The following is an 18,181-nucleotide window of genomic DNA, read 5'->3' as shown; positions in this document are numbered from 1 at the left end:
CTTCCTGCCAGTGGTGTTCCTTGGTTATCAATGACGGTGGGATGTGTCTGGAGAAACCCCCCAAAGCTGATGTCTCCTTACTTATATCTGTTTTTAAAATGGAATTTCTACTTTTCACTGGAGTACTCTTCCATTGTGTCCATGGGCCACTGCTCCTTTCTGCATTCCTCTGTGGCTGGGCATTTTCATTGCTTCCAAGTGTTGGCTATGGTAAACATTGCTGGATTGCAGGATTGCCAGCCCGTGTCTTTTTGATTCTCATCCTCTCAGGTGATAGACCCAGCAGTGGCTATGCTTGATTGAACGGTCGCTCAATGTTGACCCTTTCCAGGCAACTCCACTGTGTTTTCCTTAGGGGCTCTTACCACGACCCACTTAGAACCGAGGGTACGCATTTCTTCACCACCCCGTCAGCATTTCTTGTTTGCAGAAGTTTTGCTGCTGGCCATGCTGAGTCGTGTGACATGATAGGTTTTTGTAACGTGTATTTTCGTGTCTAATAATTCCTAAGGTTCAGCATTTTTCCACGCCTTTTTTTATTCTGTTAAACAAAAACAGAAAAAAAAACCCCGTGAGTACAATAAACCTCTCGAAATTGTCTTCTTGGAAGGTTGCCCTCTTTGGACTTTTTTGGTCGATTTTCGACCCCAGGATTTTGTTTTGGAGGGCAGGTGTCATTTACAAGCCTGCAATGGGTGTGAATATTGAGTGACCATTAGCACTGACTTTAAAGCTGCTGCTGTGGGAAACGGCCACAAGGCGTCAGCATTGCTACATTCCCACATCTGGTTACTAGGGCAGCAGAGCCTTCTGGAAGTCCTGTTCCCAGGTTGTCAATTAGAATGGAATGTGCCAGGAAAAAACCCCAGAAGTGTATGTCACATTACTTCTTGTTCGCTCTTTTAATTTGTTTAAATCGGGGTAATGATTAGAATACTGTTGGTCCTATATGTACAGAATCTGGTTCATTTGTACGTTTTATATATATATATATTCTTGTACAGATCCTCTTCCCATGTAAATTATTGCAGAGTGTTCTGGTGACCTCCCTTGCTATATGGTCGGTCTGTTTGATATATATATTTAATACGTATTTGTACACATATGGTGACACTAATCTTAATTTATCCATTCCCCCCACCTTTCATTTTACATCAGCTTAGTTTGTTTTCTAAGTCTCTGAGTGTCTTTCTTTGTGGAAATATGTTCATTTGTGTCAGCTGTTAGATAACGCCTATAGGTGATGTCATACGGTATGCCTTTTGCTTTCCGACTTAACTCATGTTCTGTGATGATCTCTAGGCTCATCTCGGGTGCCTCAAAGAGCAGTGTTTCCTTGTTTTCCATGGCTAATAGTCCACTGTGTCCACGGACCAGCTCTTCTTATCCATTCTTCTGTTGATGGACCTTTGGGTTGCTTCGGTGTCTTGGCTACTGTGAAAACTCGTGGAGTGCAGCTCTTGCAGCCTGTCTTCTCAGGTGAGAGGCTCGGCTGTGGGTGTTCTGGATGGAAGGGTGGCTCAATTTTTAATTGAAAACGCAGCTCCTTTCTGTTCTCATTATTGGCTGTTACAACTAGACATGTCCTCCACAGACAGAGGGAACAGAGTTCTCTAAAACCCCTTCAGCATTTATTGTTTGTAGTCTTTTGGCTGACGGTAGTTAACTTGGGTGAGCTGAAAGCTTTTTGTAGGTTAGAGGAGTCTGATGATTCCTGATGTTGAGCTTTTCTCCATTTTCCTTTTTTTGATAAAGAGTGAGTAAAACTTACCTCTATCATACTATCTCTTTGACACATTTGCCTGCTTTGAATTTTTTTGGCTACGGCCGAGCTCAGGACATTTTTTTTTTTGAGGGCAGGTGTCTTTTAGAGGCCTGAGTCCTTATGAATATTAAGTGACCCATAGCTATGCGTTTGAAGCCGCTCTTGCGGGAAACGGCCACAAGGCGGCAGCATTTCTCCATTTCCAACTCTGGGTTTTCCTGCAACAGAGGCTTCCTGGAAATTGTGTTAGTAGGCTGCAAATGAGAGTGCAGTGTGTCAGGGCAAACCCCCAAGAGCTTATATCTCCTTACTTCTTGTGTGTTTTTTAAAATTTAATTGTTATCTAGTATCACAGCCAATTGGATAAAAATGTGGTGTGTGTTCTAGGTGTACTGCATCTGGTTCATCATATGTATGTATCAATCTATTCATCTTTGGATCCTTTCCCGTGTAGGTTATTACAGAGTGTTGAGTCGACCTCTCCTGGTATTCCTTAGGTATTTTGTGATTATATATTTCATATGTATCAGTACATGTCTGTAAACCCCCATATCCAAATTCATACATTCCTTACACCTTTCCACTTGGTTAAGCATAGTTGGTTTTCTGCATCTATGCACGGCCTTCTCTTGGAAATGACTTCATGGGTATCAATGTTGAAGTAACAGCTATAAGTGATGTCATAGGATATTTCTATTTCGGTTTCTTTCGTACTTCCTTTTGGGTGGGTATCTCTAGATCCTTCTACGGTGGTGCCAGCGGCACTGTTGCATGCTTTTCCGTGGCTCATGTTCCATTGTGCACATGGGCCCCCTTCTTCTTGGTGCATTGTTCTGTTGATGGACATTTGGGTTTCTTCCAAGTCTTGGCGATGGTACATGTTGCTGCAGTGCAGGACGGCCAGCCTGTGTCTTTTTGATTTTGGTCTACTCGGGAGATAGGCCCATCAGTTAGCTCAATTTTTACCTTTCAACGCACCTCCACGGTGTTCTCACTACTAGCTGTTCCCAGGTTACGTCCCAGCGGCAGCTAGAGGGCACAGAGTTCTCTAAAACACCTTGAGCATTTATTCTTTGTAGACTCTGTGGCTGATGATCATTCTGACGACGGTGGGTGAACGTTTTTGTCGACTGGATTTGCATGGCTTTATTAATTCCTGATGTTGAGCATTTTTCCATGCCCTTTTATTTATCACAAGAGAAAGAAAGAAAGAGAAGACAAAATGTGCGCAAAATATGCCTCTTGAAATTGTCGTTTTGAAGTGTGCACGTCTTTTGAGTTTTTTTCCTCGATGTACGACCCAAGAATTGTTTTTGAGGGCAGGTGTCATTTATAGGCCTGCAATGATTTTGAATATCAAGTGACCATTAGCACTGGGTTTAAAGCTGCTGTTTTGAGAAACGGCCACAAGGCGGCAGCAGGTCTCCTTTACCAAACCTGGTTACTCGGGCAACAGAGCCTCCGTGGAAGTCGTATTCTCGGTTGTCAATTAGAATGGACTGTGCCAGGAAAAAGCCCCTTAAGTTTGTGTCTCACGACTGACCTGTTCGTTTTTTAATTCAATGTTTATTTTTTCTCACAGCAAGTTTGATTACAATGTTTTGCTTGTTGTAGGTGTGAAAGATGTGGCTCTTTTACACATAAACACGTATCTAGTCTTCTTTGGATCCTTTTCCCATGTAGCTTATGACACAATGTTGAGTACTCTTCTCTTGGTATTCCGTAGGCCTTTGGTGATTTTGTATTTCACCTGTGTTTGTATCTCGCTCTTAAACCCAATTTCCTAATGTACACAATTCTCACACCTGTCCATGGGTGAACCATAAATCTGTTTATTGCATCTGTGATTGCCTTTCTCTGTGGAAATATCTTCAGTGATATCAATTTTCAGGGAACACCTATAAGTGATATCGTAGGCTATGTATCTTTCGCTCTGTGACTTACTGCAAGGTGCGTGATGAACTCTAGCCTCACCGATGGTGCTGTTGATGGCATTGTTTCCTTTTGTTCCTTGGCTAATATTCCATCTGCTCAGGTCCCTGTTCTTCTTTGTCCACTCATCTGTTGATGGACTTTCTGCTTGCTTCCATGTCCTGGCTATTGTAATACTCCTGCAATGCAGATTTGCCTGCCTGTGTCTTTCCACTTCTGTCTTCTTTCTTAGGTTATAGGCCCAGGAGTGGGCCTGCTGGATCATATCATAACTCAGTGTTTACCTTGTAAAGGCACCTCCATTCTGTTCCCATTAGTGCCTCTTACCAGGTGAAGTCCTGTGGCGAGCATTGCCCTCTGAGGAAGGCGCCACTGAGACCCTCCTAAGCCTCAGGGCCCGACTGTACTCTCCTTGGTATGCATCCTGGACTTTATGGTATGAACATACAAAAGGAGATGGTCTTTGGCCAAATCGCTCCAGGGACCTGCTCAGTTACTGGGAGTCCCTGGTTGTTCCCTAAAGCTAGGAAAAGCAACCCTGGAGGGGAAATTGGTGCCTTTGAGGGAGAAGCCGAGCAGCCAACCAACCAGCTGATGCTGATAAGGTGTGACTAAGCCGAGAAGCCAACCAACCAGCTGATGCCGATAAGGCGTGACGAAGCAAATTCCCTGCTTTAGGGGTATATATACGGCTATGCTTTGTTATTAAACTTGCCTTGCAAGCGTCAGTTGCTTGTGCCCTTCTGATCCCATACCTTGGTGCGTTCAGTTCCCTACCCCCTCTCGTCGGTTGTTGCTACACTTTGAGGACCCGCCGCGGCTGGCGGCAAAGTCCCACTTAACCTAGAGGGTATGCACTTCTCCACAACCCCTTCAGCATGAATTGTTGGTAGTCTTGTTGCTGATGGTTCTTCTGACTGGTGTGAGCCGATACCTCTGTGGTTGGATTTGCATGCGTCTCATAAAGCCTTGAAATTGAGCTTTCAGGGATGCCCTTTTTTTCTTCAAACTGTGTGTGTAGCTTACCTCATCACATTCTTTTCTTGAACTATGTGCCGCCTTTTGAAATATTTTGGCCACTACCTCCCTCAAGACATTTTGAGGGCAGGTTTCATTGACAGCCCTCCAGGACTTGTGCACACGAAGTGACCATTAGCACGGGTTTTCAAGCTGCCGTTGCAGGTAACGGCCACAGGGCTGCAGCATTTCTGCGTTTCCCACTCTGGTAACTAGTGAAACAGGCCTTCCTGCCAGTGGTGTTCCTTGGTTATCAATGACGGTGGGATGTGTCTGGAGAAACCCCCCAAAGCTGATGTCTCCTTACTTATATCTGTTTTTAAAATGGAATTTCTACTTTTCACTGGAGTACTCTTCCATTGTGTCCATGGGCCACTGCTCCTTTCTGCATTCCTCTGTGGCTGGGCATTTTCATTGCTTCCAAGTGTTGGCTATGGTAAACATTGCTGGATTGCAGGATTGCCAGCCCGTGTCTTTTTGATTCTCATCCTCTCAGGTGATAGACCCAGCAGTGGCTATGCTTGATTGAACGGTCGCTCAATGTTGACCCTTTCCAGGCAACTCCACTGTGTTTTCCTTAGGGGCTCTTACCACGACCCACTTAGAACCGAGGGTACGCATTTCTTCACCACCCCGTCAGCATTTCTTGTTTGCAGAAGTTTTGCTGCTGGCCATGCTGAGTCGTGTGACATGATAGGTTTTTGTAACGTGTATTTTCGTGTCTAATAATTCCTAAGGTTCAGCATTTTTCCACGCCTTTTTTTATTCTGTTAAACAAAAACAGAAAAAAAAACCCCGTGAGTACAATAAACCTCTCGAAATTGTCTTCTTGGAAGGTTGCCCTCTTTGGACTTTTTTGGTCGATTTTCGACCCCAGGATTTTGTTTTGGAGGGCAGGTGTCATTTACAAGCCTGCAATGGGTGTGAATATTGAGTGACCATTAGCACTGACTTTAAAGCTGCTGCTGTGGGAAACGGCCACAAGGCGTCAGCATTGCTACATTCCCACATCTGGTTACTAGGGCAGCAGAGCCTTCTGGAAGTCCTGTTCCCAGGTTGTCAATTAGAATGGAATGTGCCAGGAAAAAACCCCAGAAGTGTATGTCACATTACTTCTTGTTCGCTCTTTTAATTTGTTTAAATCGGGGTAATGATTAGAATACTGTTGGTCCTATATGTACAGAATCTGGTTCATTTGTACGTTTTATATATATATATATTCTTGTACAGATCCTCTTCACATGTAAATTATTGCAGAGTGTTCTGGTGACCTCCCTTGCTATATGGTCGGTCTGTTTGATATATATATTTAATACGTATTTGTACACATATGGTGACACTAATCTTAATTTATCCATTCCCCCCACCTTTCATTTTACATCAGCTTAGTTTGTTTTCTAAGTCTCTGAGTGTCTTTCTTTGTGGAAATATGTTCATTTGTGTCAGCTGTTAGATAACGCCTATAGGTGATGTCATACGGTATGCCTTTTGCTTTCCGACTTAACTCATGTTCTGTGATGATCTCTAGGCTCATCTCGGGTGCCTCAAAGAGCAGTGTTTCCTTGTTTTCCATGGCTAATAGTCCACTGTGTCCACGGACCAGCTCTTCTTATCCATTCTTCTGTTGATGGACCTTTGGGTTGCTTCGGTGTCTTGGCTACTGTGAAAACTCGTGGAGTGCAGCTCTTGCAGCCTGTCTTCTCAGGTGAGAGGCTCGGCTGTGGGTGTTCTGGATGGAAGGGTGGCTCAATTTTTAATTGAAAACGCAGCTCCTTTCTGTTCTCATTATTGGCTGTTACAACTAGACATGTCCTCCACAGACAGAGGGAACAGAGTTCTCTAAAACCCCTTCAGCATTTATTGTTTGTAGTCTTTTGGCTGACAGTAGTTAACTTGGGTGAGCTGAAAGCTTTTTGTAGGTTAGAGGAGTCTGATGATTCCTGATGTTGAGCTTTTCTCCATTTTCCTTTTTTTGATAAAGAGTGAGTAAAACTTACCTCTATCATACTATCTCTTTGACACATTTGCCTGCTTTGAATTTTTTTGGCCACGGCCGAGCTCAGGACATTTTTTTTTTGAGGGCAGGTGTCTTTTAGAGGCCTGAGTCCTTATGAATGTTAAGTGAACCATAGCTATGCGTTTGAAGCCGCTCTTGCGGGAAACGGCCACAAGGCGGCAGCATTTCTCCATTTCCAACTCTGGGTTTTCCTGCAACAGAGGCTTCCTGGAAATTGTGTTAGTAGGCTGCAAATGAGAGTGCAGTGTGTCAGGGCAAACCCCCAAGAGCTTATAACTCCTTACTTCTTGTGTGTTTTTTAAAATTTAATTGTTATCTAGTATCACAGCCAATTGGATAAAAATGTGGTGTGTGTTCTAGGTGTACTGCATCTGGTTCATCATATGTATGTATCAATCTATTCATCTTTGGATCCTTTCCCGTGTAGGTTATTACAGAGTGTTGAGTCGACCTCTCCTGGTATTCCTTAGGTATTTTGTGATTATATATTTCATATGTATCAGTACATGTCTGTAAACCCCCATATCCAAATTCATACATTCCTTACACCTTTCCACTTGGTTAAGCATAGTTGGTTTTCTGCATCTATGCACGGCCTTCTCTTGGAAATGACTTCATGGGTATCAATGTTGAAGTAACAGCTATAAGTGATGTCATAGGATATTTCTATTTCGGTTTCTTTCGTACTTCCTTTTGGGTGGGTATCTCTAGATCCTTCTACGGTGGTGCCAGCGGCACTGTTGCATGCTTTTCCGTGGCTCATGTTCCATTGTGCACATGGGCCCCCTTCTTCTTGGTGCATTGTTCTGTTGATGGACATTTGGGTTTCTTCCAAGTCTTGGCGATGGTACATGTTGCTGCAGTGCAGGACGGCCAGCCTGTGTCTTTTTGATTTTGGTCTACTCGGGAGATAGGCCCATCAGTTAGCTCAATTTTTACCTTTCAACGCACCTCCACGGTGTTCTCACTACTAGCTGTTCCCAGGTTACGTCCCAGCGGCAGCTAGAGGGCACAGAGTTCTCTAAAACACCTTGAGCATTTATTCTTTGTAGACTCTGTGGCTGATGATCATTCTGACGACGGTGGGTGAACGTTTTTGTCGACTGGATTTGCATGGCTTTATTAATTCCTGATGTTGAGCATTTTTCCATGCCCTTTTATTTATCACAAGAGAAAGAAAGAAAGAGAAGACAAAATGTGCGCAAAATATGCCTCTTGAAATTGTCGTTTTGAAGTGTGCACGTCTTTTGAGTTTTTTTCCTCGATGTACGACCCAAGAATTGTTTTTGACGGCAGGTGTCATTTATAGGCCTGCAATGATTTTGAATATCAAGTGACCATTAGCACTGGGTTTAAAGCTGCTGTTTTGAGAAACGGCCACAAGGCGGCAGCAGGTCTCCTTTACCAAACCTGGTTACTCGGGCAACAGAGCCTCCGTGGAAGTCGTATTCTCGGTTGTCAATTAGAATGGACTGTGCCAGGAAAAAGCCCCTTAAGTTTGTGTCTCACGACTGACCTGTTCGTTTTTTAATTCAATGTTTATTTTTTCTCACAGCAAGTTTGATTACAATGTTTTGCTTGTTGTAGGTGTGAAAGATGTGGCTCTTTTACACATAAACACGTATCTAGTCTTCTTTGGATCCTTTTCCCATGTAGCTTATGACACAATGTTGAGTACTCTTCTCTTGGTATTCCGTAGGCCTTTGGTGATTTTGTATTTCACCTGTGTTTGTATCTCGCTCTTAAACCCAATTTCCTAATGTACACAATTCTCACACCTGTCCATGGGTGAACCATAAATCTGTTTATTGCATCTGTGATTGCCTTTCTCTGTGGAAATATCTTCAGTGATATCAATTTTCAGGGAACACCTATAAGTGATATCGTAGGCTATGTATCTTTCGCTCTGTGACTTACTGCAAGGTGCGTGATGAACTCTAGCCTCACCGATGGTGCTGTTGATGGCATTGTTTCCTTTTGTTCCTTGGCTAATATTCCATCTGTTCAGGTCCCTGTTCTTCTTTGTCCACTCATCTGTTGATGGACTTTCTGCTTGCTTCCATGTCCTGGCTATTGTAATACTCCTGCAATGCAGATTTGCCTGCCTGTGTCTTTCCACTTCTGTCTTCTTTCTTAGGTTATAGGCCCAGGAGTGGGCCTGCTGGATCATATCGTAACTCAGTGTTTACCTTGTAAAGGCACCTCCATTCTGTTCCCATTAGTGCCTCTTACCAGGTGAAGTCCTGTGGCGAGCATTGCCCTCTGAGGAAGGCGCCACTGAGACCCTCCTAAGCCTCAGGGCCCGACTGTACTCTCCTTGGTATGCATCCTGGACTTTATGGTATGAACATACAAAAGGAGATGGTCTTTGGCCAAATCGCTCCAGGGACCTGCTCAGTTACTGGGAGTCCCTGGTTGTTCCCTAAAGCTAGGAAAAGCAACCCTGGAGGGGAAATTGGTGCCTTTGAGGGAGAAGCCGAGCAGCCAACCAACCAGCTGATGCTGATAAGGTGTGACTAAGCCGAGAAGCCAACCAACCAGCTGATGCCGATAAGGCGTGACGAAGCAAATTCCCTGCTTTAGGGGTATATATACGGCTATGCTTTGTTATTAAACTTGCCTTGCAAGCGTCAGTTGCTTGTGCCCTTCTGATCCCATACCTTGGTGCGTTCAGTTCCCTACCCCCTCTCGTCGGTTGTTGCTACACTTTGAGGACCCGCCGCGGCTGGCGGCAAAGTCCCACTTAACCTAGAGGGTATGCACTTCTCCACAACCCCTTCAGCATGAATTGTTGGTAGTCTTGTTGCTGATGGTTCTTCTGACTGGTGTGAGCCGATACCTCTGTGGTTGGATTTGCATGCGTCTCATAAAGCCTTGAAATTGAGCTTTCAGGGATGCCCTTTTTTTCTTCAAACTGTGTGTGTAGCTTACCTCATCACATTCTTTTCTTGAACTATGTGCCGCCTTTTGAAATATTTTGGCCACTACCTCCCTCAAGACATTTTGAGGGCAGGTTTCATTGACAGCCCTCCAGGACTTGTGCACACGAAGTGACCATTAGCACGGGTTTTCAAGCTGCCGTTGCAGGTAACGGCCACAGGGCTGCAGCATTTCTGCGTTTCCCACTCTGGTAACTAGTGAAACAGGCCTTCCTGCCAGTGGTGTTCCTTGGTTATCAATGACGGTGGGATGTGTCTGGAGAAACCCCCCAAAGCTGATGTCTCCTTACTTATATCTGTTTTTAAAATGGAATTTCTACTTTTCACTGGAGTACTCTTCCATTGTGTCCATGGGCCACTGCTCCTTTCTGCATTCCTCTGTGGCTGGGCATTTTCATTGCTTCCAAGTGTTGGCTATGGTAAACATTGCTGGATTGCAGGATTGCCAGCCCGTGTCTTTTTGATTCTCATCCTCTCAGGTGATAGACCCAGCAGTGGCTATGCTTGATTGAACGGTCGCTCAATGTTGACCCTTTCCAGGCAACTCCACTGTGTTTTCCTTAGGGGCTCTTACCACGTCCCACTTAGAACCGAGGGTACGCATTTCTTCACCACCCCGTCAGCATTTCTTGTTTGCAGAAGTTTTGCTGCTGGCCATGCTGAGTCGTGTGACATGATAGGTTTTTGTAACGTGTATTTTCGTGTCTAATAATTCCTAAGGTTCAGCATTTTTCCACGCCTTTTTTTATTCTGTTAAACAAAAACAGAAAAAAAAAAAACCCGTGAGTACAATAAACCTCTCGAAATTGTCTTCTTGGAAGGTTGCCCTCTTTGGACTTTTTTGGTCGATTTTCGACCCCAGGATTTTGTTTTGGAGGGCAGGTGTCATTTACAAGCCTGCAATGGGTGTGAATATTGAGTGACCATTAGCACTGACTTTAAAGCTGCTGCTGTGGGAAACGGCCACAAGGCGTCAGCATTGCTACATTCCCACATCTGGTTACTAGGGCAGCAGAGCCTTCTGGAAGTCCTGTTCCCAGGTTGTCAATTAGAATGGAATGTGCCAGGAAAAAACCCCGGAAGTGTATGTCACATTACTTCTTGTTCGCTCTTTTAATTTGTTTAAATCGGGGTAATGATTAGAATACTGTTGGTCCTATATGTACAGAATCTGGTTCATTTGTACGTTTTATATATATATATATATATATATATATTCTTGTACAGATCCTCTTCCCATGTAAATTATTGCAGAGTGTTCTGGTGACCTCCCTTGCTATATGGTCGGTCTGTTTGATATATATATTTAATACGTATTTGTACACATATGGTGACACTAATCTTAATTTATCCATTCCCCCCACCTTTCATTTTACATAAGCTTAGTTTGCTTTCTAAGTCTGTGAGTGTCTTTCTTTGTGGAAATATGTTCATTTGTGTCAGCTGTTAGATAACGCCTATAGGTGATGTCATACGGTATGCCTTTTGCTTTCCGACTTAACTCATGTTCTGTGATGATCTCTAGGCTCATCTCGGGTGCCTCAAAGAGCAGTGTTTCCTTGTTTTCCATGGCTAATAGTCCACTGTGTCCACGGACCAGCTCTTCTTATCCATTCATCTGTTGATGGACATTTGGGTTGCTTCGGTGTCTTGGCTACTGTGAAAACTCGTGGAGTGCAGCTCTTGCAGCCTGTCTTCTCAGGTGAGAGGCTCAGCTGTGGGTGTTCTGGATGGAAGGGTGGCTCAATTTTTAATTGAAAACGCAGCTCCTTTCTGTTCTCATTATTGGCTGTTACAACTAGACATGTCCTCCACAGACAGAGGGAACAGAGTTCTCTAAAACCCCTTCAGCATTTATTGTTTGTAGTCTTTTGGCTGACGGTAGTTAACTTGGGTGAGCTGAAAGCTTTTTGTAGGTTAGAGGAGTCTGATGATTCCTGATGTTGAGCTTTTCTCCATTTTCCTTTTTTTGATAAAGAGTGAGTAAAACTTACCTCTATCATACTATCTCTTTGACACATTTGCCTGCTTTGAATTTTTTTGGCCACGGCCGAGCTCAGGACATTTTTTTTTTTTGAGGGCAGGTGTCTTTTAGAGGCCTGAGTCCTTATGAATGTTAAGTGAACCATAGCTATGCGTTTGAAGCCGCTCTTGCGGGAAACGGCCACAAGGCGGCAGCATTTCTCCATTTCCAACTCTGGGTTTTCCTGCAACAGAGGCTTCCTGGAAATTGTGTTAGTAGGCTGCAAATGAGAGTGCAGTGTGTCAGGGCAAACCCCCAAGAGCTTATATCTCCTTACTTCTTGTGTGTTTTTTAAAATTTAATTGTTATCTAGTATCACAGCCAATTGGATAAAAATGTGGTGTGTGTTCTAGGTGTACTGCATCTGGTTCATCATATGTATGTATCAATCTATTCATCTTTGGATCCTTTCCCGTGTAGGTTATTACAGAGTGTTGAGTCGACCTCTCCTGGTATTCCTTAGGTATTTTGTGATTATATATTTCATATGTATCAGTACATGTCTGTAAACCCCCATATCCAAATTCATACATTCCTTACACCTTTCCACTTGGTTAAGCATAGTTGGTTTTCTGCATCTATGCACGGCCTTCTCTTGGAAATGACTTCATGGGTATCAATGTTGAAGTCACAGCTATAAGTGATGTCATAGGATATTTCTATTTCGGTTTCTTTCGTACTTCCTTTTGGGTGGGTATCTCTAGATCCTTCTACGGTGGTGCCAGCGGCACTGTTGCATGCTCTTCCGTGGCTCATGTTCCATTGTGCACATGGGCCCCCTTCTTCTTGGTGCATTGTTCTGTTGATGGACATTTGGGTTTCTTCCAAGTCTTGGCGATGGTACATGTTGCTGCAGTGCAGGATGGCCAGCCTGTGTCTTTTTGATTTTGGTCTACTCGGGAGATAGGCCCATCAGTGGGCCTACCCGATTACAGGTTAGCTCAATTTTTACCTTTCAGTGCACCTCCACGGTGTTCTCACTACTAGCTGTTCCCAGGTTACGTCCCAGCGGCCGCTAGAGGGCACAGAGTTCTCTAAAACACCTTGAGCATTTATTCTTTGTAGACTCTGTGGCTGATGATCATTCTGACGACGGTGGGTGAACGTTTCTGTCGACTGGATTTGCATGGCTTTATTAATTCCTGATGTTGAGCATTTTTCCATGCCCTTTTATTTATCACAAGAGAAAGAAAGAAAGAGAAGACAAAATGTGCGCAAAATATGCCTCTTGAAATTGTCGTTTTGAAGTGTGCACGTCTTTTGAGTTTTTTTCCTCGATGTACGACCCAAGAATTGTTTTTGAGGGCAGGTGTCATTTATAGGCCTGCAATGATTTTGAATATCAAGTGACCATTAGCACTGGGTTTAAAGCTGCTGTTTTGAGAAACGGCCACAAGGCGGCAGCAGGTCTCCTTTACCAAACCTGGTTACTCGGGCAACAGAGCCTCCGTGGAAGTCGTATTCTCGGTTGTCAATTAGAATGGACTGTGCCAGGAAAAAGCCCCTTATGTTTGTGCCTCACGACTGACCTGTTCGTTTTTTAATTCAATGTTTATTGTTTCTCACAGCAAGTTTGATTACAATGTTTTGCTTGTTGTAGGTGTGAAAGATGTGGCTCTTTTACACATAAACACGTATCTAGTCTTCTTTGGATCCTTTTCCCATGTAGCTTATGACACAATGTTGAGTACTCTTCTCTTGGTATTCCGTAGGCCTTTGGTGATTTTGTATTTCACCTGTGTTTGTATCTCGCTCTTAAACCCAATTTCCTAATGTACACAATTCTCACACCTGTCCATGGGTGAACCATAAATCTGTTTATTGCATCTGTGATTGCCTTTCTCTGTGGAAATATCTTCAGTGATATCAATTTTTAGGGAACACCTATAAGTGATATCGTAGGCTATGTATCTTTCGCTCTGTGACTTACTGCAAGGTGCGTGATGAACTCTAGCCTCACCGATGGTGCTGTTGATGGCATTGTTTCCTTTTGTTCCTTGGCTAATATTCCATCTGCTCAGGTCCCTGTTCTTCTTTGTCCACTCATCTGTTGATGGACTTTCTGCTTGCTTCCATGTCCTGGCTATTGTAATACTCCTGCAATGCAGATTTGCCTGCCTGTGTCTTTCCACTTCTGTCTTCTTTCTTAGGTTATAGGCCCAGGAGTGGGCCTGCTGGATCATATCGTAACTCAGTGTTTACCTTGTAAAGGCACCTCCATTCTGTTCCCATTAGTGCCTCTTACCAGGTGAAGTCCTGTGGCGAGCATTGCCCTCTGAGGAAGGCGCCACTGAGACCCTCCTAAGCCTCAGGGCCCGACTGTACTCTCCTTGGTATGCATCCTGGACTTTATGGTATGAACATACAAAAGGAGATGGTCTTTGGCCAAATCGCTCCAGGGACCTGCTCAGTTACTGGGAGTCCCTGGTTGTTCCCTAAAGCTAGGAAAAGCAACCCTGGAGGGGAAATTGGTGCCTTTGAGGGAGAAGCCGAGCAGCCAACCAACCAGCTGATGCTGATAAGGTGTGACTAAGCCGAGAAGCCAACCAACCAGCTGATGCCGATAAGGCGTGACGAAGCAAATTCCCTGCTTTAGGGGTATATATACGGCTATGCTTTGTTATTAAACTTGCCTTGCAAGCGTCAGTTGCTTGTGCCCTTCTGATCCCATACCTTGGTGCGTTCAGTTCCCTACCCCCTCTCGTCGGTTGTTGCTACACTTTGAGGACCCGCCGCGGCTGGCGGCAAAGTCCCACTTAACCTAGAGGGTATGCACTTCTCCACAACCCCTTCAGCATGAATTGTTGGTAGTCTTGTTGCTGATGGTTCTTCTGACTGGTGTGAGCCGATACCTCTGTGGTTGGATTTGCATGCGTCTCATAAAGCCTTGAAATTGAGCTTTCAGGGATGCCCTTTTTTTCTTCAAACTGTGTGTGTAGCTTACCTCATCACATTCTTTTCTTGAACTATGTGCCGCCTTTTGAAATATTTTGGCCACTACCTCCCTCAAGACATTTTGAGGGCAGGTTTCATTGACAGCCCTCCAGGACTTGTGCACACGAAGTGACCATTAGCACGGGTTTTCAAGCTGCCGTTGCAGGTAACGGCCACAGGGCTGCAGCATTTCTGCGTTTCCCACTCTGGTAACTAGTGAAACAGGCCTTCCTGCCAGTGGTGTTCCTTGGTTATCAATGACGGTGGGATGTGTCTGGAGAAACCCCCCAAAGCTGATGTCTCCTTACTTATATCTGTTTTTAAAATGGAATTTCTACTTTTCACTGGAGTACTCTTCCATTGTGTCCATGGGCCACTGCTCCTTTCTGCATTCCTCTGTGGCTGGGCATTTTCATTGCTTCCAAGTGTTGGCTATGGTAAACATTGCTGGATTGCAGGATTGCCAGCCCGTGTCTTTTTGATTCTCATCCTCTCAGGTGATAGACCCAGCAGTGGCTATGCTTGATTGAACGGTCGCTCAATGTTGACCCTTTCCAGGCAACTCCACTGTGTTTTCCTTAGGGGCTCTTACCACGTCCCACTTAGAACCGAGGGTACGCATTTCTTCACCACCCCGTCAGCATTTCTTGTTTGCAGAAGTTTTGCTGCTGGCCATGCTGAGTCGTGTGACATGATAGGTTTTTGTAACGTGTATTTTCGTGTCTAATAATTCCTAAGGTTCAGCATTTTTCCACGCCTTTTTTTTATTCTGTTAAACAAAAACAGAAAAAAAAAACCCGTGAGTACAATAAACCTCTCGAAATTGTCTTCTTGGAAGGTTGCCCTCTTTGGACTTTTTTGGTCGATTTTCGACCCCAGGATTTTGTTTTGGAGGGCAGGTGTCATTTACAAGCCTGCAATGGGTGTGAATATTGAGTGACCATTAGCACTGACTTTAAAGCTGCTGCTGTGGGAAACGGCCACAAGGCGTCAGCATTGCTACATTCCCACATCTGGTTACTAGGGCAGCAGAGCCTTCTGGAAGTCCTGTTCCCAGGTTGTCAATTAGAATGGAATGTGCCAGGAAAAAACCCCAGAAGTGTATGTCACATTACTTCTTGTTCGCTCTTTTAATTTGTTTAAATCGGGGTAATGATTAGAATACTGTTGGTCCTATATGTACAGAATCTGGTTCATTTGTACGTTTTATATATATATATATATATATATATATATATTCTTGTACAGATCCTCTTCCCATGTAAATTATTGCAGAGTGTTCTGGTGACCTCCCTTGCTATATGGTCGGTCTGTTTGATATATATATTTAATACGTATTTGTACACATATGGTGACACTAATCTTAATTTATCCATTCCCCCCACCTTTCATTTTACATAAGCTTAGTTTGCTTTCTAAGTCTGTGAGTGTCTTTCTTTGTGGAAATATGTTCATTTGTGTCAGCTGTTAGATAACGCCTATAGGTGATGTCATACGGTATGCCTTTTGCTTTCCGACTTAACTCATGTTCTGTGATGATCTCTAGGCTCATCTCGGGTGCCTCAAAGAGCAGTGTTTCCTTGTTTTCCATGGCTAATAGTCCACTGTGTCCACGGACCAGCTCTTCTTATCCATTCATCTGTTGATGGACATTTGGGTTGCTTCGGTGTCTTGGCTACTGTGAAAACTCGTGGAGTGCAGCTCTTGCAGCCTGTCTTCTCAGGTGAGAGGCTCAGCTGTGGGTGTTCTGGATGGAAGGGTGGCTCAATTTTTAATTGAAAACGCAGCTCCTTTCTGTTCTCATTATTGGCTGTTACAACTAGACATGTCCTCCACAGACAGAGGGAACAGAGTTCTCTAAAACCCCTTCAGCATTTATTGTTTGTAGTCTTTTGGCTGACGGTAGTTAACTTGGGTGAGCTGAAAGCTTTTTGTAGGTTAGAGGAGTCTGATGATTCCTGATGTTGAGCTTTTCTCCATTTTCCTTTTTTTGATAAAGAGTGAGTAAAACTTACCTCTATCATACTATCTCTTTGACACATTTGCCTGCTTTGAATTTTTTTGGCCACGGCCGAGCTCAGGACATTTTTTTTTTTTTGAGGGCAGGTGTCTTTTAGAGGCCTGAGTCCTTATGAATGTTAAGTGAACCATAGCTATGCGTTTGAAGCCGCTCTTGCGGGAAACGGCCACAAGGCGGCAGCATTTCTCCATTTCCAACTCTGGGTTTTCCTGCAACAGAGGCTTCCTGGAAATTGTGTTAGTAGGCTGCAAATGAGAGTGCAGTGTGTCAGGGCAAACCCCCAAGAGCTTATATCTCCTTACTTCTTGTGTGTTTTTTAAAATTTAATTGTTATCTAGTATCACAGCCAATTGGATAAAAATGTGGTGTGTGTTCTAGGTGTACTGCATCTGGTTCATCATATGTATGTATCAATCTATTCATCTTTGGATCCTTTCCCGTGTAGGTTATTACAGAGTGTTGAGTCGACCTCTCCTGGTATTCCTTAGGTATTTTGTGATTATATATTTCATATGTATCAGTACATGTCTGTAAACCCCCATATCCAAATTCATACATTCCTTACACCTTTCCACTTGGTTAAGCATAGTTGGTTTTCTGCATCTATGCACGGCCTTCTCTTGGAAATGACTTCATGGGTATCAATGTTGAAGTCACAGCTATAAGTGATGTCATAGGATATTTCTATTTCGGTTTCTTTCGTACTTCCTTTTGGGTGGGTATCTCTAGATCCTTCTACGGTGGTGCCAGCGGCACTGTTGCATGCTCTTCCGTGGCTCATGTTCCATTGTGCACATGGGCCCCCTTCTTCTTGGTGCATTGTTCTGTTGATGGACATTTGGGTTTCTTCCAAGTCTTGGCGATGGTACATGTTGCTGCAGTGCAGGACGGCCAGCCTGTGTCTTTTTGATTTTGGTCTACTCGGGAGATAGGCCCATCAGTTAGCTCAATTTTTACCTTTCAACGCACCTCCACGGTGTTCTCACTACTAGCTGTTCCCAGGTTACGTCCCAGCGGCAGCTAGAGGGCACAGAGTTCTCTAAAACACCTTGAGCATTTATTCTTTGTAGACTCTGTGGCTGATGATCATTCTGACGACGGTGGGTGAACGTTTCTGTCGACTGGATTTGCATGGCTTTATTAATTCCTGATGTTGAGCATTTTTCCATGCCCTTTTATTTATCACAAGAGAAAGAAAGAAAGAGAAGACAAAATGTGCGCAAAATATGCCTCTTGAAATTGTCGTTTTGAAGTGTGCACATCTTTTGAGTTTTTTTCCTCGATTGACGACCCAAGAATCGTTTTTGAGGGCAGGTGTCATTTATAGGCCTGCAATGATTTTGAATATCAAGTGACCATTAGCACTGGGTTTAAAGCTGCTGTTTTGAGAAACGGCCACAAGGCGGCAGCAGGTCTCCTTTACCAAACCTGGTTACTCGGGCAACAGAGCCTCCGTGGAAGTCGTATTCTCGGTTGTCAATTAGAATGGACTGTGCCAGGAAAAAGCCCCTTATGTTTGTGCCTCACGACTGAC

This window comes from Kogia breviceps, chromosome 3 (genome assembly GCF_026419965.1).
Source record: "Kogia breviceps isolate mKogBre1 chromosome 3, mKogBre1 haplotype 1, whole genome shotgun sequence".
Lineage (NCBI taxonomy): Eukaryota > Metazoa > Chordata > Mammalia > Artiodactyla > Physeteridae > Kogia > Kogia breviceps.
The sequence above is the reverse complement of the archived record's forward strand: the minus strand, read 5'-3'. Positions refer to the sequence as shown.